General features: G+C 37.6%; 1 protein-coding gene and 1 long non-coding RNA gene across 5 annotated transcripts in view; one reads left to right on the top strand and one right to left on the bottom strand.

Annotated features, from left to right (window-relative positions):
• Positions 1–456: 456 nt before the first annotated feature.
• On the bottom strand, positions 457–1,354 carry LOC148130222 (uncharacterized). The gene is made up of 2 exons (XR_015750113.1): positions 1,127–1,354; positions 457–798 (listed from the first exon to the last, which is right to left on the bottom strand). It is a non-coding gene; the product is annotated as an uncharacterized LOC148130222 (long non-coding RNA).
• MGAT3 (beta-1,4-mannosyl-glycoprotein 4-beta-N-acetylglucosaminyltransferase) overlaps positions 687–22,582 on the top strand; it is a 46,087-nt gene continuing 24,191 nt past the window's right edge. For 2 of the 4 annotated variants that reach the window (XM_087968298.1, XM_087968297.1), the window contains exon 1: positions 6,186–6,317. The gene's annotated coding sequence lies outside the window, so the exon portion shown is untranslated. Of the gene's footprint in view, positions 820–6,185; positions 6,318–22,582 lie in introns of those variants that run through there. The other 2 variants (XM_026694853.2, XM_087968299.1) reach the window with 2 other exon arrangements.

Below are 22,582 nucleotides of genomic sequence, written 5' to 3'. Positions count from 1 at the left end.
TCCCTCCGCTCCCCTTTCCCCGGGCTGTTCGAGAAGCTCATTCCCCCGCCCCCCCCGCCCCCTGCGTTGCGTCTGGAGGGGGACAATCGGGATATTTTTAAACCGGAGAAGGGCGGGAGGGGATGGGAAAGCCAGCCGGGGACTGGGAAGGCGCCTCGGGGGCCGAGCGAGAGATGGGCAGCGGGGGGCGGAAGAGAGAGGGAGGGCTCCGCTTGCACGCACGGCTTTGAATGACTGCCGCAGTTTAGGCAGCCGGCTGACCTGCCAGGCGCGCCACAGCCAAGTGGGAGAGGGGGAGGGAATCGAAGCTCTCCCGATCGCCGATTTCTCTACTCCCGTTAGCATCGGGCTCCCTCTTTGGATGGTGCAAGGCTTCCAGGAGGAGGAGGAGGAGGAGACGGGGGAGGAGCTTTGATCATATTATTATTATCATCATCATTATTACCATCCTCATCATTAGCATTGGAAGATTTATTTTATTTTTCTGCGGGAAGTGATTTCCCTCTCGGCTGGGAACCCCAGCAACCTGGGCGCTCGCTTGCTCTGCCGCCGCTGCTACCCTCCGCACCCCCGTTTGTTGCTGGCTCGCCCCCTCCCACCCCTGCAGAGGCTGCGCTGCTGCTGCTGCCGGGGCGGAGGGCGGGAGGTGGCGGGCTCTCACCCGGGCTGAGCCATGCCGGGGGGCGGCCGTGGTTGCCAGAATCAGGAATGGGGCGAGACGTCGCTGAGGATCCCCACATCTCTCCACCGGGGGCCCAGGAGGCAGAGGAATCGCCGCCGCCGCCGCCGCTACTGCTGCTGAAAGACAACAGGCGATGGGTGAGTGCGAGAAGGCTCAGTAACCCCCCCCCCTCCAATCCCCGGGGAAAGGACCCTCGGCTTCAATTCCCTCTCCACGGCTAATCTCAGCCTTACCCCTTATTTCCCCTGACCCCTTTACTGACTCCTCCTGCCCCTCGTCTCCCATTCTGTCACCTTTGCCGGCCTCCTTCCCATCCATTTCCCCTTTTGTCTTCTAGTTCCATCCCATGCAGTCCCCCCCCCCACACCGGGCCTTCCCTCGTCTCCCCCCACCCCCGTTGCTGGCTCCTTTCCCTTGCCCTCTTCCTTAGGCGCCCCTTCCTACCGGTGCAATCCCAGCTCTCCTTTCCTACCTTCTTTGTGTTGGATTAGGAAAGGGATGGAGAACAGAAGGCTTCCTGGGAGAAGAGTGCTGAGGTGTTCAGAGAAGGGGCAAGGAAGGTGGAAGGGGATGGTTCCAAATTGGCCAGTTCCTTGAAGCTTAGGCATTTGGAGGATGAGTCCTCCTAGCCTGGCTTTCTTCTACTTGGGACTTTCCATAATGGACGGCAGCCTTTGTGGCCTTCTTGGCCAAGAATAATGGGGTTTTTGCCCCTATTCATTCCAAAGATGCCAAGTGCAGGAAGCTCTCCTAGAGATCTACTGAAAAATCCCCTCATGCGTTCCCTTTCTTATTTGGTATTTAACAACCAAAACGATTGTGTATACATGTGCCTGTGATAACATCTCTAAATCTCCAGATGATCTCTGATTCCTTGCAGCTGCCTGGCTAGTCAAGGCAGGCTGAATTTGGGAACTTCATGAACTGGAAAGCCAAGGTTGATTACAAACCTCCTCTGCTTTGCCTTCCCTCTCTAGAAAGACATTTAAACTCCAAGGAAGGTTGCCATCAGTGCTGCAGAAAGGGCCTGTGTATTCCTAGCTTCCCTGTGCCAGGATGCCACTCGTGGTGCATTTGTGTCCAGTCTGCAGTATTAGGTGGGCAGCAAATGAGTGTTCAGAGTCAGTTCGATCCCAGAAATGATACAGAAGAAACAGGCACAGAGACTGTCCTCTCCTACCTACTTACCCTTTCCTTAGCTTAATTCTTTAAAAACCTGGAACAGTATTTAATAGCCAGGCTATGTGTCTTTCCTTCATTGGTCATTGGTAATGCTTTAGAGTTGGCTTGCTTGACCAGTCTACTTTTTGATTCTGTCAAAGTACCTGTCATATTGTTCAGCTTCTGCCTGGGATATGTGATTGTCTGCACTAGCACAGCCAAGGTGTTGCAATCAGGAAGCTGAATGTGTGCTGCAGCTATAGATGTATTTAGGCAGCATGGAGAAAGAGAGTCCAAACCAGGAAGAGGGATGGAAGAGAGAAAAAATGGACTACTTGTTTTCTTCTGGGATTTTCTGTGGAAGTAATTTGAGTCACATTGAAAATAACCTTTTATCATCTCATGAAGGGCTAGCAAAAATTTTAAGAAGTGAATAGCAAAAAAAAAAAATAAAGCTCAAATGATTAGCAGAGTTGTCCATATGTTCCTAGTACTTCACATAGTTCTTTCAGCAGTCTTAAAAGCAGCTCCAGGAACTAGATTACTACTATTATTTCCATATAATAGAGGAGAGTTGAGGGTGGTGGTGACAAGCCTAAGGGAGTTAATGAGTTCATGATAGTTTTATACCAGGGCTGTTCGACAAGTGTCTGACAGCTTTTGCCAACCAGTCACTTTTCAGACGTGCTAGGCTAGCAATTTACAGAATAACTTATACATCTGGAAAGCTTTATGCTGAAGAAGGCCAATTTCTGGGTTGGTTTCCAAGTAGACATTTCTCATAGAAATAAGTTCTTAATGACTAGGACATAACTATTCAAACATTTAAAAAGCATGAGTGAGAGTCACAATAGCCAATGAAATAAATTTATTTCTCGTGTTAGATTGAAACATATGCCAGTTATCACTTAATAGTTCAATCATCACATGATGAATGTATAAATCAAGGGTCTTCAAACTTGGCAACTTTAAGACTTGTGGACTTCAACTCCCATAATTCCTGAGCTAACATGACTGGAGGAGTAATTCTGGGAGTTGAAGTCCACAAATCTTAAAGTTGCCAAGTTTGGGGACCCCTGGTCTATAGTGACCTTTACTTTCTAGGAAACTTTGCTTTTCTTTCTTTTTTACTTCTTAATCTAGTTTACAGATTTGGGATTGCTGGTGTTTTCCCACCCAGGTATTGAATATATCTAAACTTGCATAGCAGCCAAAGTGAATTATGTGTTGCCCTTTACTTTTATGTAATTTCAATTTTAGTTAAAACAATGGAGGGAACATAGTTACACAGTTAAAACTGACTCAGCCACCAATACTAATAACTTTCCTAGCAGTGAACTCAGGATCACAGGGACTGGCACCAAACTGCTTTCTAGTCACGCCCTCATTCCATGAAATGTCCATGCCACACCCTTAGCATTTATTTTGAGGCATGATCTCATGTTACCTGGAACTTCCTCACGAAAGTATTTCCATTGTTACTGCTTCTCCTATTTGGGAAGAACAACATTTTAGCTATCACACCAATTCTGCCTGATATGACATTGTATGGGAAGATTTATATCAGCCAAAAATCTAGGGCCAGATTTGAAAATAAATAGTATATTGCTTACCCCTTCCTCCTTGACTTGGAAGATCTGGAAATAGGAAAGCAAGAATATCATTGCCTGAATACACATTTTCTTTTTTTTGTCATTCTAGTAATCTTGGGTCAAGCAGGTCTTGCATTGGTTCAAAAACTTGCAAAACCTGTTCCAAAGTTCATAATGAATTAGAATATAGCAAACAAATCATAGGTCTATTAGCATCATCTTCAAATCTCTGAATAATTGGAGCAGGAGAAGAAGAATGTAGTAGCATCTTACTGCCAAATGAGTAAGGCAGTTACTTTTGGTGAGACAGTCAAGGAGGAAAAGTCCATGCCTTTTCCGTTCTTGATGCCCTCTGAGAATCCTTGAGTTTCTGCAGTGAAAGCTGATGAACAGTAGATTTGGAATGATGCCTAAGACTGTCACAGTCCATGGGAACACTACCAAATTACTATCTGTATTTCTTTATTCAAGGTGATTTGCTTGCGAAGGTAGAATATCCTTTCCAGCTGGGATGCTCTTGACACTGTTCTTCCCCTAATGTGGATTCTTTAAATATAAAGGAAACATGACAGAGGCCAGTTGTTCTGCCAGTGACATCTCTGCTTGTGGGCAAGTCAGATTTTTCTCAGATTGCATTAGAAGCAGCTGCTTGGACATCAATCATGTTTCACTGAGTCGACAGGAACCTGGCCTACTTTAAATGCTATGGTCTCCTCTAAGCACACTTCATTTACTTTACGGCCTTCCTTAAAGAATATGTGAGATAGATAGATAGATAGATAGATAGATAGATAGATAGATAGATAGATAGATAGATAGATAGATAGATACTGCATGATATATCCTATGATGAAGATGAGGATGATTTGAGATCAGATAAATTAGATGTGCATATGCATAAAAATATGGTTACTTTGTCAAGTATAAGACCAAAAACCACATCAAGTTTGTCAAGAATTGGAGTCCCCAGGTAGCTGCATAATTTTTCTGGTTAGGAGCAAATTGTTGCCTTGTGCATGCCTAAGAATTGTTTTTTTCTAAACATGTTTATGCTGTATGTAATTATACAATTCTATGTATATACAGGAATTTCTAAATATATCCTTGTATAATAAGTTGCAATATATTCCTATGCTGTGCTATATCCACAAAGCACCAAGAGAGAAATGCTGATTAAAATGGCTGGTAATTGCAGAAGACATACTGAATGATGTGAGCAGCTTCTTGTGATAGGAAGAAGCTTTCTGCAATTATGGGACAAACAAAATCTTGATCATTTATTTTCCCCCCCACCACTTTTCTCTGTTTTGAGCAAAGCTTCAGCTGCTGAATTTCTTTGTCATGTAGCTAAAGTTCTGCCCCAGTACAAAATGCAGAAGGCTCAGTGTGAAAAAAAAATAGCAATCCTAAAAGAAAAGGAAACAAAGCAGTTCATGGAATTATAGTAGCTTTTTGACTTCAGTAGATAGATTTGGGAAAAGAAGACCAAAACATTGGAAGTCTTTCTCTACTCCTATACTGATCCTTGTAGGTATTTGATCTTTGTAGGAATAAACAACTTGCTTTGCCTCATTTTCTTGTCTGGCTATTCTGTTGAGAGTATGGAATATATCCAACTTAAGACTCTTCATCAGTGTTGGACTTATGTCCTGACCAGTGAGTAGGATAGCTAATTGGAAGTTGAAGCCCAAAAATATATGGAAGGCAATTGGACAAGTTGGCATTTGTCTGATGGACATATACTCATCTGAGGTACACCAACATATTTTGATCCTAAACTTACCCCTCTCTCATTGTTGTAGTTCCAAGGGTTGTCTTTTTATATCTTCAAAATATAGTTTTGATCAAATAATAAGCATAATCTGATAGTAATGTCTTTCACTTCTATGCAGCTGAACATTAAGGGGTAAACAAGGAGATGGAATAATCAGTGCTCAATAGATTTTTGGTTTTGCACTTCCTGGAGAATAGTATGCATTACATTTAAAGTATTTCTTCAGCTATATATAGGAGGTATGAGTAGTGTTGACTAGGATCAAATAGTTTCCATTGAAATAAATGAAGCAGCAATTGCTAATAACTAATGCTTACTCAGGTTATGAAGACTTGAGGCTTGATTGTTCACTCTAAAGCAAGTTTTTTTTTGTAGATTGTTGCAGTTGTAACCCAGCTACCATAGAAATACTGTTTTGAGGAAGAGGTAGAGCCTATCAAAGTTTAGCATAGTTGTGGTAAGACCAGTGGAGGATTGTTGAGAAAGCTTAAGGGTGAGGAGTTATCTATGGGTTAGATCAAATATGCACTAAAGAGTCAGTTTTCCTTGACAACGTATCTTCTGTATTTGTACATTTGATAGTAGGGACTGCAAGATTCTCTTCCATTTCTATTTCTTATGTCTGCAGCCAAAGGTAAGCACAAAACAGCAGCAAAAGTACCTTCAGGTGTGTGTATGGGAATAATCAGGGATCTGGGTGTGGGATCATATTCTAAACCTTTTGAAGCCACTTTTTATCCTTACTTCTAAAGCTGTATATGTCATTGAGTTTTTTTTCTTAATCAGGTATCCCTACTATAAGCTATGGTAACTCCATAGGCTCATAACAATTAGTGTAGCCATGCCTCACTTGGAGAAATCTTGGTGACTTGGTGACCATTTTGCAATCCCTTCTCTGTGAAGTTATTTATTTCCCCAAGCATTTGACTATTTATAACTTGGAATATCAGTAACTCTTTAAGTGACTGTCAGTTTTGTGTTGCTTGTAGTCAACAGCTATGTTACGGAGCTCTTGTTAGAATTTAAAGCCTTTTTTTCTTGGTTTTCATTACTAAAGGCTAGTTTTATAAATAGATAGCAGTGGTTTCTGCAGAACCTGTGAAGCAAGGTAATAAAAATATACTGTTCCTTTAAGACTGATACTTCTGAAACAATCTACTTTTGATGTAAGCTTATGATTATGCTGTAATATTTGCACATGGGGTGGGTTCACACAAGACATTAACTCATAACCAAAAGTACAACTGTATGATTTAGCATGATGTATGGCTCCAATACATACTGAATTCAGTAGGATTTACTCTGGGTAAGTATATATAGAGTATAAGTATATTCATTAAGAATGCACATAAGATGTTATAAGACAACGGTCAAAGTAAGTCATTGTCTCCTACTCTTATCTCTACTAGGAAGTAATTGTATTGATGCATTTCAGATTATAGTGAAGCGGTGAAGAAATAATGTGATATAATAAATGGAAGCCTTGTATTTTGAATGGGTAGATCACTTGATTTTAATCATTGGCCGTATTCTTACAATCATTAGCTACAAACATGCTCAATGAAACTATGGTTTATTCAATATCATTGTCTTAAGTTCTCCTGACACAGAAGCATAAGCTTACTATACTGGCTGTGTTTGCATATTATGCTGCAAATAGGTAGGCTAGTTTGTAGTTGACTATTGTTTGAACCAGGCATTCATTAGGTATTGCTCTCTATCTCTGTATTTTGGTCTACTACAGGATAGTTTTGAGAATTAAATTAGGAAAAGTTGGTGTTTATTTTCCATCATTAGGACAAGACAGACATAAAATGTGACATTAAATATAACGGGGAAATCAGAAGTTATTGAGCTTTATAAAAACCTTTTAATAGGTATTATGGGGAAAACAGCTGCTGCTAAGCAGAGCAAGTAGGAATTTGTGAGGTAGATCAAAAGCCTGACTTCCTAGAAGACATTTTATTAGGTTTATATACCTCTAATGCCTCATTTTTCTTGGGTGATAGTGCAGATACTTAAGACATTTATTATAAAATTAACTTACCTCCTTTATGGAACTGTCAGTAGATGCAGATAACCTTCATCACAGAAAAGGGAGAATTATTGCACAATAATTACACAATATCTTTGTTACTGCTAGGAACCAGTCTGGAAGCACTTTAGTACTACTTCCAGCTCAGCTAGGGGTTCACTGGCTAGCATTAATTTTTAATCTCCTATCCCTTCATGAGTTTAGCATGGCTGACAACAAGAGCACATTCATTTAAAAAATCCATGAAGTTCTGTTGAATATATCAGTGCCATCTCTTCATGGGTTCCTCCTGTATTTTTAATAGCTGTCTAGCATGATAATTCAGAGCAGGTGAAACATTGCCTTGATGATACATGAAACAAATAAATTTACAGCATTTAATGAAAATGTTCTGTTGTGACTTAACACAGAGAGCCCTAGCTTCATTTTTACTCTACTCATTCTTAAGCATCTTCTTGTGCCATAGGAGGACTACTTGAAGGACTAGGAAGACTATTCTTTTTAGTGAGAATGGAAATGCATCTGTTAATCAGAGCCTCTAGAACAGTGATGGCTAACCTTTTCAGCTTGGTGTGTCGAAAATCGGGAAAAAGTGTAGCCTTCCTTGGGTCGTGTGTCACTTCAAGAAATATCAATAATTTGGTTTATGACAGACTGGGCTGGGGTGATCACACAGGGCTGTGAAACTCGTCTCCCTGGTCTCAGGGCTGCAGGTTCAGGATGTGGGGATAGGAAGGCCACCTTACAGGGCTGTGAACCTCATGGATCTCCTTTCCTCCTGTAGCGTTCCTGAGGTAATGAAACTGACAAACCTCAGTTTATGGCGGTTAAAACTGGTTCTCTGCTGCAAAGATCTTGCGGCAGCGGTGACACCACGCCTCCACGCAACAAGCAGGGAGCAGGGATTAAAGCAGAGCACAGACAGCCTCTAAATGTGCAGGTTTTCCCCACACCAACAGGCGTGTCAGTCAAAGTGCCTCGGCGTGTCATGAGTGACACGCGTGTCATAGGTTAGCCATCACTGCTCTAGAAAGCCCTCCAAAAATGGGTCTGCCTTTCTGCATGATTTACTACAAGATGTTGTGTCTTATGTTTCTTTCTGAATTAATGGCCTGACGTTGATACTTTCTGGTCAGAAATGATACTCAAAACAGTGACTCATTTGGAAATATAATTAGTGGGACAAAAGTAATTGTCTCTTTAAATCTCAAGAGTTATGTAAAAATTATGAGAATGATCTCCAATGGTGATTTAGAAAACCAAAGTAAAAAATTATGAGAAATCTAGGAAACATTGATCATTTAACCAATTAAAATAATTGTTTCCATCTTACCTTTTTCTGTCAATAGCCATTCAAAACAATAGTTATGAAATAAAGATTAAAAATTTTACAGTAGGAATTGGAACACAACAGAATAATATTTTTGATTTGTAGTTTTACTCTTCAATCTCATTCCTGAAAACAAAAGATGAAGTAGTAAATCTGAAGTTAATCATATCTACCTTAGATTGCAAATCAAGTAACAGAATGGAAAGTTTTTTCATCCCAGGAAGTTTTCATATATAGCAAAATAAGTACACAAAGAGCCTAGCCTTTTGCCTGGAATGTTCACTTCCTGTATGAATACACATGTGTGGGGATTTTTAAATATAGAAGAATTTGCTTGTGAGTTCCTTATTGCAATCCATGATCGTGCAGTCAAGAAATACTAGACTTCAATTATTTGTGAAAACAGCCATAATTTTGAATTATTTACCTGAACAACTGTTTTTATCTTTATGGCCTTTTTTAAATATGTCACTTTAGCACTGATATCAAAGACATTTGGATTCACATTTTTTAGGCTCATCGAAAGCTATGGCTACTATTTATTCAATATTTATTGATTATATTTATATGGCCACCTATCTCACAAAACATGATTCTGGGTGATGTACAATAAAAATATTTATACTAAGTAGAATTTAGTAAGCAGCTGGCAATATAAATCTGATATCCAAAGTGTCTTTTTAGTGCAGACCTTGTAATATTTTTATGGCAATTGTTATGATTTCAGCTACATTCAGAGAACATGCAAGCATATGCAACACACAATTTCCTTTCAGGGAATAACATTTGCCTAAGCACAAACACAGAAAAAAAACAAGTAAACAAAATGAAGTTAATAATTTTTTAAGGTAGGAAATCTAAAGCTGTTTTACCCCAGCGCTATTCACTATGCTTCTCCATATCTTTCTAAACTTACGATCATTACTTACACCATTTCCATATATAACTTCATACATTACTTTTGGTTCTTTAAATTTCTCTTTTTGATAAGATCATAAGCTTCTTCTCATCATGTATTTTTAGCCTTCCCCTTCTCCTTAACCATTCATTCTTCTAGCATATATCTTCTTTTCTGATTTTTGTCTGTTTTCATTATTTAAATGATCAAGCCATCTCAATCAATGCATTTTGTTCTGCTCATTCACCTTTGTATTCAACCCACTCAGCACCCATGGATTCTTGACCCGCTCTTTTCTTGTTTCATCACACATATTTCGTAGGTAACCCATTCCCACTGCATCTGGATGTGAGAGCAATCTATCACTCCATAGTTCATTCTAGTTAATTTGACTGATCCCATTGCATCCATCTTTACATTTTCCTGTCATACCTAACATTGACTTTCATACTATAAAATTGGCAGGAACATGTTTTTATATACAACCATTTTTGCTCCTCTGACAGACATTCATTCCTTGAAACAGACTATACATTACTATATTTCCATGCATATTGCCATATCCTACAATTTCTCCATCAATTTCCCATCTTCAGTAATAATTTCAGGAAGCATCCCATTTATTCTCATCCATGCTTTTATTATAAGGAACTATTCTTTCAACTCCATAGTCATACAAGCATTTTATAATTCATGCCTATTCACTAACTCCACTATCTCCACATTCTCCAAACCAATGTATAATAAACTTTTCCATTTGTACTTAATCAACATTTTGATAAACATCATCCCAGACACATTTAACAAGCTCACTCATAGGATACTTAATATTCTAAATAAATAGTATATAAATAAGACAGTTTGTCCAAGCAGTGAAGCACATATTGCTATATTCACACTAATTCTAAACTGGCTCTCTTCATTCTTTGTACACATATACAATTAATGAAATTCGGGATTGCATTTTCAGTACATCTGTAAGATTCCAGACTGGTTTAGATTCAGTAGTTAATTATTTTATATAGGCAAAGAAAATGAGAATAGAAGAAAGGGGTTATTCCTTGTCACATCTGGACTGGAAGTATATATTTTTCTCTTAATACATGCACAGCAATTAACAAACATTCACTAAAGAAACAAAATTAATAAAGATGCCTTATTTATATTTTTGTCCAGTTTAGATGAATCAGGCTCATGAGGAAAAGAAGTTTCACTTCTATAATTCTATCAAATAGATAACAGAGATCTGTGAAATGATACTGCTATCTTGAAAAGTATCAAGGTATAAAATACAGGATATTTCTTTGAGTTAAGGCTCCATTAGCAAAATTTTAAAAATGGCTGTTGAATGGGTAAGAATAAAAATGTTAACTTGTAACAGATTATTTAGTGATAATTTATTTTGCTCCTTAGAAAAGTTTTCATGCATTTTTGCTTTTCTTAAAAAAATACTAATTATGAAACACATGGATTACTGGAGAAAATCAGTATGTAAGTATTTAATAACTGTAATTTTGATTGTTTGAATCATTTCCTTTTTGAGATTATTGAGAAGTAATAAATTCAACAATTCCATTTAAAAAGAAAATGAAATTGATATGTGCTATTTGCATCAATTAATCACCATTGTCTTGACTAATAGCACAGTGAGGAATAATCTGTACATTCACAAAAATCTTAGTTTAGGAAAAGTCCTGCATAATTTATTCATGATAGATCTGCAAAAAATGTGAGACCCGGACTTTCAAGGGAAGGAAAATTAATAGTTTTGGAATTTGGAATATGCTTCTCACAATTCTTTTAAGAAAAACAGGAGTTACACTAGGAAAAACGTAGAACTATTTATCTTTCAATTTTAAGAAGCTTGTGTGTGAAAATATCTTTTGAGCCGTTTGGAAAGAAGATTATATTCCTCCATCTCTGCTAATTTTTGTAATAGCAAGTTCTGTTGTGTTTCATGGAAGTTCAAATAATAACTCAAAAGGAATTAAATATTAAATAAATAAATTGAATAATTTGCTCCTATGCAGAGTTTGATGCACCCAAACCTATTAATCTAGATATGACTTCATAATTCACAATTTGCTGGATAGATAGGTGCATAAAGTGTTGAAATTAGTGAGACCAACTAGCCCATAAATCTGCTTGGCACTGAAGTTCACTTGAAATGCACCTGTTAATTACTATTAAGTTGTACTTTAGTATTTGAGAGATACCCCCCCCCCCAAAAAAAATGTCCACGTTGCATAAAATCTCTTGCTAGTCTGCAGTCTTTTTTATGAAATTGCTATGTTGGTTTAGCTGCAGTAGAATACTTATTATAGAATTAAGAATCATTAGAACCAAACTACAAGTGGGAATATATATCTTGTAAATTGTTGGTGCCTTGAAAAACCAGTTCAACTCCTCAGTTATTGGGATTTTTTTCCCTTATGAGTGTTAAGTCAGATCCCTTTTAGGCATACATTTTTATATCTTTTCCCAAGACACCTAAAAAATGTTAGGAAAAGTTAGTGACTTTTAAGGTTTCCATAGTATTGGCATTACCTCTAATTTTAAGCACATGTAAAACTACCCAGATGCTGAGATCAATTTTGTTCATTCAGATGCTGTAATAAATTAGTATACATTCAGGATCTTATAGATCAGTGGTCCTCAACCTTTTCTTCACTATGGACCCCCTTTAAATGTCTTTTGTGGCCACAGACTATGGCCATGGACCACCCAGAGTTAACTCAAGATTTAAATCATAACATTTCTTCAAGCCTTCGTGGACACCCTGTGACAACATTGTGCCCCCACCCAGGGGTCTGTGGACCACAAGTTGCCAACCACTGATATAGATGATATTTTGCATTAACCATACTAATTATCATGTGGTCTTTCTTTCTCCACTCTGCTATTCAGAGATCAATGAGAAGATCGGGTCTCTGGGTCTTGAAGCTTAGGAAAAGAAGATTGTAGTTATTACAGGGCAGGGTGAAAAAGCTTGATGACTGAAGAAACTGACATTACTGAACATTTGAACAAAGCAAAAGCTTGTAGAAAACCCTGGTCCTAGTCCTTCACACTTAGAAAAGAAACTAAAATGAGCCATGAAGAAGCTGCTGCTTGAATGACTAGCAAAGTGGAACAATGGAGGAACCATCATCATCATCATTCTAGCCATTGTTAATCTACTGCAGGATGAAGGCCTCTTCTGAATGTTTCCAACCGACATGGACTTGAGCGTTCATTTGCCAGTTGGGCCCACAATACTTGCTGGTGTCATCACTCCATCTTTATCTTTTTAGGTCTCCTTTGTGGATGCTTATTATCAAGTCGAATCCATTCTATGACTGCCTTAGTCCATCATTTTTTCTTGCTATATGATCAACCCATTTCCATTTCAATGCTTTTACTTTTTTGATGTCTTCGTATATTTTCATTTGTTCTCTAATCCAGGGGTTTCCAACCTTGGCAACTTTAAGACTTGTGGACTTTCCACTTGTGGAAACTCCACAAGCTTTGCTGGCTGAGGAACTCTGGGAGTTGAAGTCCACAAGTCTTAAAGTTGCCAAGGTTGGAGACCCCTGCTCTAATCCATGCATAGTCTTTCTAGTCTTGTGATGCTGAACATGTATCCTTCCATGGCTCTTTGTACCACTCGTAGCTTTTGAACTGATTTTGAGTTAGTGTCCATGTTTCACTGGCATATGTTAGAACAGGTAGCACACACTGATCAAACTTTTCTCTTCAGGCATAGGGAAAGTTATTCTTGAAAATTATGCTATTGTAGGAATACTGAACATTTTCTGAATTCAACAGAAACATGGCTGTTGTGAGGAATACAGCATCATTTTGATCCTTTGCTCATCATAAAGGAGACTAATATCAAGTAGTTTGATGCTGTAACAGTAATATTTATATTACAGTAAAGGTATATAAATAATATATTGTCTATTTAAGCATTTGTATAGTTGCCCATCTTAAAATTGACTTTGGAGAGCTTACAACCAATAGAACAATATATACAATCATAAAACAAACAAAACCTCCATATATATGTATATTATATGAAATCCAAGAAATCCAAGAAACTTTGAAGAAGATAAATTAGTCACCCTTTCAACAGCAGGATAGCTATGATTTCAGGTATGGTTTGAATCCCACACTTGCAACTAGCAATATTGTTTTGAAGCAGAAATTTCCAATAGTTGGGAGGATAAAACTGGGTGTACTCTCTTATCATACTTCTTTTCTAGTTTTTGATTGAAAATAATTGCCTTGGGGTATGCAATCTTAGATCAAAATCAGTCCTTCTCTTTACAAATTCCTGCAGTTGCTCAATGATGTTTCTCAATTTGGCATAGCCAGAACTATAGGGTTTCTTTTGCATAATTAATGCATTATTGCATAATATATTCATCATTCTTACGTATAACAGCATCTTCTGACTTATTGTAAATTGTTGATCACGGCAGATTTCCAAAGTATTTGCACATGTTTTTTGTTTCTTTGTCCTGTTATGCAAAGGTTGAAAATCCATTATTGTAGAAGGTTTTCATTGTAATCCTTTGAAAATATTTTCAGTCTTGGAGAAAATGAGGAATCAAGCTGGGTTGTTTGTCTCTACCTGATACCTTTCATGTGTATTGGATTTCATGTCCAATTATTCCCATCAATCACAGCCCCTAGTTGGGAATTTACAAGTGTCATCCAATACTCCTAGAGCACTCTTTCCCAAACCTGGGTAAATTCCCCAAATTGGGCAAAAATGGTTTTTCTTTGGGTAATGAATCACAAACTCCGTTATCCAATTGTAACAGGAACATTTAAATTGAATTTAATCCGGAAACTTTATTAGGTATAATAACACAAAAATGCAATAAAACAGATAGATATATTATGTTACATATATTAACAGCTGCAAGGATTTCGTACGCACAACTCTGGAAGGAAAAAAAGGGTTCCGCCGGAAGGCATGGTTATAAAAATAATAATAGATTGTATAGAGATGGACAGGCTAACGATGAAAATAAAAGACAGAGAAGATTCAATTTATTATAGGGCCTGGGATGCCTGGTATGAGTGGTTTAGAAATAAAAAGAAAATAAAATGGCAATTAGGAAAATAATGAGGGAATATGTAAATATGTAAATATACCATGGAGAAGATTGAGATATAAGGATAAAAGATACTGATTTATAGTAAGAGTAAGATGTAATGGTAAAGGAATAAGTAAATACATATACTGAAAAATGTGAGGAGATGCAAAAGAGGTCTTGATGTTGATAACAATGTATAAAGTTTTATTTTATGTTTTTAAAATTTGGAAACTTAATAAAATTTATTTAAAAAAATAAATATATAAATTGACTTAAACTGTTTTACCTACCTTTGATAAAAAGCACTTTCTGATAAGCAGTTTTGGATAATGAAGGAAAAAGCGTTGTGAAAAAACATTTGGAAGCATTGTGCTAGACTAGGATATATGATCCTAGGAAAGGCTACATTACAGAAATTGTATACATATAATAGCATTAATGAAAATAAATCAGAATTAATGTGATCAATGCCTTTTATCTAATATAAATTATTGTAATAACCTGTATATATATTTTTAAAGTAATGGATGCTTTTTCTTTTGCTTTTTAATATAGTACATCTTTTTCTTATGTTTAACAATTATAAACATTTTGAGGTTTGTTATGAACAATGGAATCATTTTGTAAAAACTTTTAATTCTATTGGCGAAGGCAACATCTTTTTAACCTGGTGTCCTGCTGGAGCTGCCTGTGGATTATGGAAACCACAGTCTAGCACATCTGGAAAACACCAGATTAGGGAGGAAAAATTGGCATTTGCAGGCAGCAAATTTCTGCCAAGTGGAAACACTGTTAGAGTAGTCAAGCTAGGGTTTATGGATTTTATATGTAACAATCTATGGTGTATATAATGTTAAGGCTGAAATAATTGTCAGATTTTCCTAGAATTTAAGGTCAGGGAATAGAGAACAACAGTCTGAAAAAATAAATAAAGCCACTATTTTGGAACAAGTAAAACTCTCTTGAGCAAACGTCCTGCTTTCTAGAGTGAGCTCTGTTTCCTACTGCAGCTGGGTTATGACTGGAGGAAAAGAGGGGGAGGCCGACCCCCCACTCCACCCCCACTCACCCACCCCCAATCAAAGTATGGAATCGAGTTTCCTTCTTGCTATGTCATGAATGGGGGAAGCCAGGGAGTGCTTTTTGCACGGAGTTGGCTTGTCACCAAATGTTTACGGAAGGAAAGGAAGAGTTGCTGGCTGACAAGGAGGGACCCCTGCAGACTGAAATGGAGGGGAAACAAGGGAGGGTGAGAGGCTCTACTCCGTTCCAAAACAGCAATAGAGCTGCTACTGTGGGAAAGAAAGCATGCTGCCAAACCTCTAATGAAGGGGTGACCACGTGTATGTCTGAGAACAGGGTTTAATCCCCCCTCTTGAGCTCTCACTCTATTTCTCCACAGCATTCCTGCCAGGAGAGTTTTGCTGAGCCACCACCTTACCCTTTCCAAGCCCTGTTTCTAGAAGGTCGCCCCGCCCGCCCACCCGCCCCCCAGGAAAAAAACAACACAGGAAAAATAGTTTGCTTCCTGAAGCTTTTTAAAAAGTCAACCATTTTTCTATCCTAAAGTTTGTAACAATGACAGAATTAGGAGAACTCTTTCACATTGCATGGCTCTAGTCCAAGGGGGAGACCTTTAGATCAGAGACGACAAATATGTGAATGTCCAGATATTGTTGACCTGCAATTCCTGTGATCCTGTTCCATTGGACACTCTAGCAAGGGCCCTGAAAGGAATACGAATTCAGTGTCATATGATGGAGGAATTATTGTGCCCTAGGAAATCTTTCAGCAGAAGTATTTATTTTTCAATTCTGTGCTATGATGGATTTAAATGGTTATATATTTTTTTCATTCAGAATCTTTTATACTTTAGGGACAACTTGGTACTGAAAAGGCTGTGCATAGCATAAAACCATTAAGGGTAAAGCTGGTAATTTAAAAAAAATCAAACACATTTACTAATTATGTTTCTGGACATTCATTTAGAAGTCTAGTATAAACAAGTAGTTTTGGGGAAAGAAATGCTTTTCAAAAATTATTGAAGACTAATTTTTGAAATACATCTGAACATACATAAAGCTATGTATATGGCTTTCTTAAACTCACAGATTTATTCATAAAGTGAAAAACTTTCCCAGTTCTCAAAAAGAAAAATAGTAAAATAAGGAGCTACTTTCAATAGAAATAAACTTCCAGAACTTTATGATCCAACAGGAGACAAACTCTTCAACTAATGTGACAGTAATGAAGGAGAAATTTTTATGGGCAAAACAATTTTTATTCCAATGTCTGGAATGCAGACAGAAGTGAATAGAAAGAATGCAATCTCCAAGTACATTCACAAACAAACAAAACCAGTTGAAATCATACTAAGAATGGGCAACCTGCATAAAGAACAAAGCAAATGTAATCAGACTTAGGGAGCATTGCAAGAAAAACAATGCAGGGATGGGTTAAAAGTAAAATTTCCTTCTAATTTTCATATACCTTCCCAAAATATTTTTTCATATAATCAGTAACTAAGGTACCAAGATAAATATGTACATAAGATTATATACTTGCAAAGGGTAGTCTGACATTTACAAAGACTTCTCTAGGAGAAAGAAAATTGTCACTGCTGGGTAGAATTTCTGTGATTAAAAATGAATATTTTGCCAAGAATAATGTTTTTGTTTCAGACAATATTTATTTTGACAATGGATATACCATTTAAACAATGGCAAAAAGTTATATCTAAATTTTTATAGCAAGGAAAAAGACCCAAGAGTTAAATATAAAGTGTAATAACATATAAAGGAAAGAGGAGGATTGGGTTTACCAGATTTAAAATTGTATTTTGCTGCCTGTGGTTTGATCTGGGTGAAAGAAAGGAGGTTGGTGAGAAATAAAAGACTTTTACAGCAAGACAGTCAGAATTTGAAGTTTGGCTTGCATGGGCATTTATGGTATGATAAGGATGAAGTTGAATTTTAAAATCATTTTATTAGATGGGCCATATTAAGAATATGGAATACAAGTACCATTCATTTAGTGATTGTTCAATGTTATAATCACACTGAAAAAAATGAGATACAACTAGACCATGCACTTACTACATTGATCTGTGTCCCCATAGTCACATGATCAAAAATTTGTTGATTTACTTACTCCCCATAGCACTTGAGGATAAAAAGCAATGGGTGGAAGAAAGGGAGGGGGGGAGGGGAGGGGAGGGGAGGGGGAGGGAGGGAGTCTATCACTTAGGATGATTAGGCAGGATAGATGATAGAAGAGTAATATGATCTAACTATAGAAAGATTAGACTTAAGCATAGTACATAAAATCATATGTTACAACATCTTGCCAGTTAATGAATATTTCAGCTTTAACAACAACAACACAAGAGCACACAACAGATATAAATTAAATGTAAACCACTCCAAACTCGATTGCAGGAAGTACGATTTCAGCAACAGAGTGGTCAATGTCTGGAACTCATTACCTGATTCTGTTGTCACCTGCTCAAACCCCCACTCCTTTACCTCAAACTAACCTCTATTGACCTCACCCCATTCCTAAGAGGTCTGTAAGGGCGTGCATACGCGCACAATCATGCCTACCGTCCCTGTCCTATTGTCCCCGATTATTAGTTCCTATTTCTTGTATTTAAACTTATGTTTATTCTTGTTTCTGTTATTTTGTAAGCTTTTGACAAATAAATAAATAAATAAAGGGAAGTCAAAGTATATTTTTTCTGATGTGAAGAATATTCAAGGGCATTCTATACTTTTTCTTCTTTCTTTTACGCTTTTCTTAACTTTTTTCTTGTCTTGCACTTTTTTGCTTTTTCTCTGCTTTCTTTTTTTCTTGCTTATTGTATGTTTGTGTTAGATTTTACCTTTGTGTTTAAAATTTTTAATAAAAATTATACTTGAGTATAGTTGGTAAATTGGAAGCTGAAATTTTAGTATTGGATTTAGGCTTAGATATTGACTAGATTTTGTAACAATAGTTAGATTAGTCATGATTAAAATATAGATACTTAAAATGTAAATGATGGATTTTGGAGCCAACTGATAGTACAATGTTGTCAGACAACTTTGGAAGAAACTATATATTCCAGGATTGTACAATGGAAGGAGCTCCAGTACTGATAGTTACAGTACTAGTATGGTATGTACAAGCTCCCTGAACCTTATTTTACAATTCAATACCAGAAAGGCAGATAAAAGCTGCACAATTAGGGCACTTTTTGCCAGCCTTTCAAATTAAGTCTGGTTAAGAAATAGCCACTGCAAAGATTTCACACATGCCTCTTTATTGTTGTAGGGTAGTGTGACAGAATCTTGAAAGCCTGACCACATTTCTTTCATCCCATTCAAGACAAGGTTATTTTGAGTTTCTTTATCATCCTTGCTTCAGTCTCTGGACTGTGTAATCTCTTGTAACGTCCCCACTTAATGGTTCTTTCCTACTTTCCCCAAGTTGATGTCTAAATTTCTTTAGACTTCTACATACAGTTTCGGTGCTTGTTTCATAACGGAACTTCATCTTTTTGATCCCCACTGAGAAGTTGAACTGAATTATTTCCATATTTGTTGCAGTTCCAGAATTGCAAACATTCCTTATTGAAATGTGAAGTCCTGGAGAGGTTTGGCATGGCCATATTCCCATGGGCAGGAACTTTCATCTCACTCAGTTTCCATTTTCTTAACCACCTTCTTTTCTCTTCAGTGAGTTTTTTTTAGTTCGGTTTCTTTAATAAAGGGCTATCTTGGACCTATCATGATTTTCCCCCTCACAAATATGCAGTGCATAGTTTACTCCCACCCGCCAACTCCAGTTCTAAACACAGTGAAGCAAAGATAGGGATGGGGCATATGCAGGTTGCTCATTTTTTTGTCCTTCCTTATTTGTGAGTTGAGGGAAGCAAAAAAACAATCATGCCCTCCTTAACCATTAAACTCTAGGTAATCCTTGCACAATCAGTCTTAATATTCTGGAAGCTTTTTAGTATGGAACTCTACTATGAAGCATTTGGCAATTAGTTATTTATCATTTTCTAATTTCAGTTTAACTACTGACTTCCATTTTGTCTTGTTTTTGGTTGCATGTCTTCCTCCTCCTTTTTATTCTTTACAGTTTTGATTTTAATTATGGACATTTTAATCAGGTATACATTTGTAATGGATTTTTCTAAATTTGGAATTATTGAAAGTTGTATTGAGAACAATTGGCCGTGACAAAACTGATTCATAAACTCTAGGGGAGTGATATATAAAAGAGCTGACAAATTAGCCAAAATATGTTTAGCATGGCAGTTAATCTTGAAAATTATTTATTTTGTTTCATACGTCAAGCAGAACACTTTCCAGTTTCAAAGGCCATAGATAGTACTAAAGGCCTCCTAGTATTAGCAGTTACACGTGCAAACAAATTGATGTTAACTAGGGCTAGGCAGCACTTTAGGTTCAATTTCTAAAAGGTACTTCAGAGTGGAAGTGCAAATCTAAGACCCCTTTGCAACATCTTAAAGAAGTTGCTTTGTCCTGGCATTACATGCAACCCCAAGAAAAACATGGCTGCTGTAAAATGTTACAAGCATTACTTTATGCTATCTTTTGAAGAGAAAACTGCACACACACCATTTGCATTTATGCAACACCACCACCCCCACACACACACACTCGCACACCAACCACTTGGCCAGGCAGGGATGGTCTGTTTGGTTGAGTTAGCATATTATGTTTTCAGCAGAGGTATTCAGCAGGTTCTGACCAGTTCTGGAGAACTGGTAGCAAAAATGTTGAGTAGTTCAAAGAACTGGCAAATACCACCTCTGACTGGAGATTTTACAGTATCCTTCCCCTGCCAGGCCCACCAAGCCACGCCCACAGAACTGGTAGTAAAAAAATTTGAATCCCACCACTGGTTTTCAGGGTTATTATGGCATAGCATATTATATGCACCCAGCCAATTGTGATAGCTAAACAAACCATTAGTATAATATGTGAATGCAGTCACAGAATCACTGGAGTTGAAAAAGATTTTAATTTCCTTCATATATAGCAGGGGTCTTCAAATTGGGCAAGTTTAAGACTTGTGGACTTCAACTCCCAGAATTCCTGAGCTAACATGAGCTCAGGAGGAAGAAATCTGGGAGTTGAAGTCCACAAGTCTTAAAGCTGTCAAGTTTAGCGGTCAGGTTTGCTATTCTATTATATCCCTATAGCAGTTAAGAAACATTTCTTCTGGTTTTTTTTTCCTCCCACTGCCTCATTTAGTTCATTCACTGTAGTTTTTAAACTGTGGCTAATAATTGGCCTTGAAGGTATTAGCAGCCACTCCCCCCCACCCCCCAAATATATATAGACTTAATGACAGAGATCTTTTGCGGCTGAGCCAGAGTGGCAGTTGTACATCACAGTCTTTCACTAAAAGTGGCAATATTTTTAAAGCTCCTTACCTGGATTTTGTGCTGGTGATGCCAGTAGGATAAAGCAGAAGGGGGAGGAAGAGAAGAGGATTGAGTTCACCCGTGATGTGACACAATGGCCTAGTTCAGCCTCCCCCAATCCAGCATCTGCCAGATATTTTGATTTACAATTCTCAATGTTTCCAGCCAGCAAGGGCGATTGGCAGTACATACTAAGAATTATTATAGTTAAATTTTATGATCACCAGGTTTGACCTGGGAAAGGCTGTTAGAATTTTGTTGTTGGGCTTAATAAATTATTGCACCATCAGAAACTCCAGAGGTGTTTTTTTATCATGTAGCCTTAAAGTAGAAAAACGTTATAGAAGGAAAAATGTTAGAAGGAATTCCAGCTGCCCTTTTGTTACAATTCATGACTATTGTAGAATAGCAGAAGAACAAGAAACTCCCTGTTATAGAATTAGCCCCTGTAATCCTAACCTCCACTCTCTCCTTTCTGTCTTCCCACATTAAGTCATAGCTCAGCTGTTCTTCTTCCAGCAAAATGGAAGTGCTTACCATTTCATTTTGTCTACAACAGCAGATCCCCTTGACTGATCATCTGGCATGTAATCTAAGGTAAAGGTCTGGACTTCAGTCCAGGCAAAGGAATCTCTGCTAATATGTAATATCAGAAGAGAACCCTGATGGTTGTATTTGTAGTGAAAAAGAAATGAACTGTTTACTTTTGAGCTTCTAAGAATCTTTGCACATTAAGAGTAATTCTCAAGTAGTATTTAACTGCAATTGAAAAAATAACTTGTTCTTTTCTTGTAGCAGATTAAAAGAACAGAGGTGGTACTTTCAAAAATAGTGCTTCCATTACAAGGAAATCTCACAACACAGTTACTATGTTTGTATGTGTGCATGTGAAAGTGATAAGACCAGAAGATAATTTTATTATGGTACATTTCATTAAAAGTATATTGAGATATCTATGTCCTTAAAAACATTGATGTGAGAGCTAATGAAAAGCCTTGGATGACACGTGAGGTATACAAAATGCTGAAAACATGGAATGTGCTTAAATCCAGTTATATGCTGGTGCTTAGAACAGCTAGAGCCAATTTGAAAACCACCAGAAAAACAGCACAGCAAGCCCATTGTCAAAAAGTTCAGAACTTTTTTTAGAACCCTAGGAATGAGCACACGCACATATGGCAAGACATCTAGGCCATTACAGACTATAAGGTGGCTCCATCGTGGTGTAACAGAATTCTTAAATGAGATCTTCCACCTTTTTTGCAAGATTCCAGGGATCAAATAGCACCCCTACAATGAAAGCTGTGCCTCACACTGATAAGCAAGTGCATAGTTTTGATGTCTGGAGGACATTGTGGAAAGTTAATATTTGGAAAGCAATAGGCCCGGATAATATCCCTGGGGGAGTTCTTAGAGAGTGTGTAGATGAGTTGGCTTATGTTCCTAAACATATTTTCAATTTTTCATTGCTACAGGCAGTGGTCCCTCATGTTTTAAGATTACTATTATTTTGCCAGTGCCTTAAAAATCTTCAGTAGCAGGTCTTAATGATTATCGTCTGGTTGCACTTACGTCCATCTTGAT

This window comes from Notechis scutatus, chromosome 6 (genome assembly GCF_049901735.1).
Source record: "Notechis scutatus isolate UNSWTSFEM ecotype Mainland chromosome 6, rNotScu1.2, whole genome shotgun sequence".
NCBI lineage: Eukaryota > Metazoa > Chordata > Lepidosauria > Squamata > Elapidae > Notechis > Notechis scutatus.
The sequence above is the reverse complement of the archived record's forward strand: the minus strand, read 5'-3'. Positions and strand labels throughout refer to the sequence as shown.